At 41.3% G+C, this 3,509-nt stretch overlaps 1 pseudogene; it reads left to right on the top strand.

Annotated features, from left to right (window-relative positions):
* The first annotated feature begins 1,353 nt into the window (after positions 1–1,353).
* On the top strand, positions 1,354–1,962 carry LOC125388168 (serine/arginine-rich splicing factor 3 pseudogene; annotated as a pseudogene).
* Positions 1,963–3,509: the final 1,547 nt, after the last annotated feature.

The raw sequence follows: 3,509 nt of genomic DNA, 5'->3' as shown, positions 1-3,509 counted from the left end.
AGTGTCCTTGACTTCTCTGACCCCTACAATTCTTCCTCCCCCTCTTCTGTGTGGCTTCCTTGAGCTCTGCCTATTTGGTTGTGAATCTCTGCATCTGCTCCCATCAGTTGCTGGATGGAACCTCTCTGATGACAACTGAGCTAGGCTCTGGTCTATGAATGTAGCAGAATAGCACTAGGAATCATTTCACTGACATTTTGTTTGTCCTGCTGGTCCTGTGTGGTTCTATCCTATGTCTCAAGGCTATCCAACCTCTGGCAGTATCAGGTGCTGGCTCCCGCTCATGGTGTGGGCATCAAGTTGGACCAGTCATTAACTAGTCACTCCCACAAGATCTGTACCACCGTTATCTCAAAACGGTGTTTGTCTTGCTGGCAGGAAAAATTGTAGGTCTAAGGTTTTGTGACTGGGGTCAAGGTCTCAGTTTCACCACTGGAAGTCTTGTGTGGTTACAGAAAATGGCCAGTTCAGGCTCTATATCCTCCATTACTAGGAGTCGTTGTTTAGGGTCACCCTCATAAAATCCAGGGAGTTTTCATTGCAGTGGGTTCCACACTTCCCCCAAAATGCCCCCCAATTCCAGTTCCAGTCATCTCTCCTAGTACTCTCTCCCTCTATGCCTCCTCCATCCCCTCCTCTTTCCATCCCCAACCGTCCCCAGCCTACACATGAGATAACTTTGAGTCTTTGAAGAAATAAATTGAAGAAGATATCAGAAGATGGAACTATCTATCATGGTCATGAATCAGCAGGATTAGCATAGTAAAAAAACATGGTCATTTTACCAAGAGCAATCTACAGATTCAAATCAATTCCCATCAAAATTCCAGTACAATTCTTTACATACCTTGAAAGAACAATATCCAACTTCATATAAAAAAAAATAAACAAAAAAATCAAGTTAGCTAAAACAATCCTCTACAATAAAAGAACAACAAATGGTTCTGGTCTAACTGGATGTCTGCAAACAGATCAACATCTATCACCTGCAACAAAACTCGAGTCCAAGTGCATTAAAGCCCTCAACGTAAACCAGGTACACTGAACCTGATAGATGAGTGGGGAATAGCCTTGAACTCATTGGCACTGGAGACAATTTCCTGAACAGAACACAGTTGCACAGGGCCTCAGATAAGACTGATGATTGATAAATGGAACCTCATGAAACTGAAAAGCTATCAATAGGGCAAAATGGCAGCCTATAGAACAATACAGATCTTCACCACAAGAATCGCGATTTTCGTTGCTGCCAGCACAGCAATATCAGCTGCGGAAGCAGATCCCTGAGGGCGCTGGTGGGCCTCGTCAGAGTGTGGGAATTTGAGCTTTGGTTCTCGACCCCAGGATCTCGAAATGCATTGTGATTCCTGTCCATAAGATTGTAAGGTGTATGTAGGTAATTTGGAAACAATGGAAACAAGACTGAATTGGAACGGGCTTTTGGCTATTATGAACCACTCTGAAGTGTGTGGGTTGGTAGAAATCCTCCTGGCTTTGCTTTCGTTGAATTTGAGGATCCCGGAGCTGTTGCTGACGCTGTCTGTCCGAGAGCTAGATGGAAGAACACCCTGTGGCCGCCGAGTAAGAGTGGAGCTGCCAAATGGTGAGAAAAGAAGTCAGAATCGTGGTCGCCCTCCCTCTTGGGGTCGTCACCTTCAAGATGATTACCGTAGGAGGAGTCCTCCACCTCGGCGAAGATCTCCAAGAAGGAGAAGCTTCTCTCGAAGTCAGAGCAGGTCACTTTCTAGAGATAGGAGAAAAGAGAGGTCTCTGTCTCATGAGAGAAACCACAAGCCATCTCGATCCTTCTCTAGGTCTCGTAGCTGATCTAGGTCAAATGAAAAGAACTAGAAGACCAGTTCGCAAAAGAAGTGGTGTACAGGAAGTAACTTCATTTGACAGAAGTATGTACAGGAAATTGAAGTTTTGTTTGAGACTTCATAAGCTTGGTGCATTTTTAAGATGTTTTAGCTGTTCATGTTCCCTTCAGCAAGATTGAATTTGCTTTGAACTTCAGTTTTTCATAGACTGAAATAAACCTAGATCCTGCCCAGTTAAAGTGTGATGTACTAATGATAAACCACTAACGGAAATTGGAAAAAAAAAAAAAACTAGTTTCTTCAGTAGCTGGAATACGGTCTGGAGCTGGGGGTGAAATGATAAGCAGTCTTTAAAAGCTGCTGTGAGCTCAAGTTAACAGAGAAAGGGTGGGAACTGCACTCTGAAGATTTTCAAAGAGGTTCCTCACTGATTGCAATCTATGGAGGAAGCTGTTTGTAACATTCTTTATTTGGAAATGAAAGACTAATTTACCAGTGGGTTTAAGGGTACATTGTAGAGCTCAACCTCTGAGTTACTGTGCAAGATTTCTTTTTCATGCTGTCATTGGTAATGTTTGTGAGAATCCTTGGGACTAAAGTTTTGGTTACAAATTGTTGTTTAACTGGAAAGCCTGCTTTTCCTTGCACACTCAGATCTGTGAGCTTGGTATCAAGTCCAAGCATAGCATTCCTATTGGAAGTCATACTTACATTTTCTTGCAAAGTTCCTTTGGATTAATAAAATACTAGCCTAATTGTGTAGTTGTCAGTTGATCAAACCCACTATTACCCTTGTTCTTATCCCTGGGAAAACAGTTGGTTACCCAGTCCTTTCCTTGTAAGAAACATAACTGAGAGGCACTGGATTAGTGAATATTTTTTTCCTTTGGTTGTCAACTAACTAAGATTTAGTCATATTTTAGAAGTTGAAGTCAGTTCAGGATCATGACACTAACATTGTAAAGTAGCACCAGTGTGGTATTGTAACTCTTTTCAGTTGCCCATAAAAAGTGGCTTTGATCTTCAGCATGAAAACATTCAACAAATTTTTAAAAGTTGATTTCATTTGAAAACTTGAGGTCTTGCATGGGATTCCAAATTGATCATGACGTAAAATCTACCGTATGGATGCACAGCTGAATATAGAGGCATGCATGCCCTGTCTCTTAGAAATCTGGAGGAGTTGTGGTTTCAGAGTTTTGTGTGTGCTTGCAATTAGACTAAATAATGCAACAGTAAAAAAAAGAGAAAGAAAGAAACTAGGCATTGATAAACCAAACAATCCAATTTTAAAATGAGGTGTGTACCTAAACAGAAATTCCTCAACAGAGAAATTTTAAAAGACTGTGAAACACTTAAGTATTCAACATCCTTAGCCATCAGGGAAAGGAAAAATCAAAACAATGTTGAGTTTCCATCTTACACCTGTCAGAATGGCTAAGATCAAACACACAAGTGACAGCTCATATTAGCAAGGATGTGGAACAAGGTGATCACTACTCCAATGCTGTTGAGAGTGTAAATTTGTACAGCCACTTTGGAAATTAATATGGTGGTGGCTCAGGAAATTGGGAATCAATCTACCCCCAAGACCCAACTGTACCACTCCTTGGCAAATACCCAAAGGATTCTCCATCTTATCAGAAGGACATTTGTTCAACTATGTTCATAGCAGCTTTATTCATAGTA

Source organism: Myodes glareolus, chromosome 6 (assembly GCF_982192425.1).
Source record: "Myodes glareolus chromosome 6, mMyoGla1.1, whole genome shotgun sequence".
In the NCBI taxonomy this organism is placed as follows: domain Eukaryota; kingdom Metazoa; phylum Chordata; class Mammalia; order Rodentia; family Cricetidae; genus Myodes; species Myodes glareolus.
This window is presented reverse-complemented; position numbering and strand designations above follow the sequence as displayed.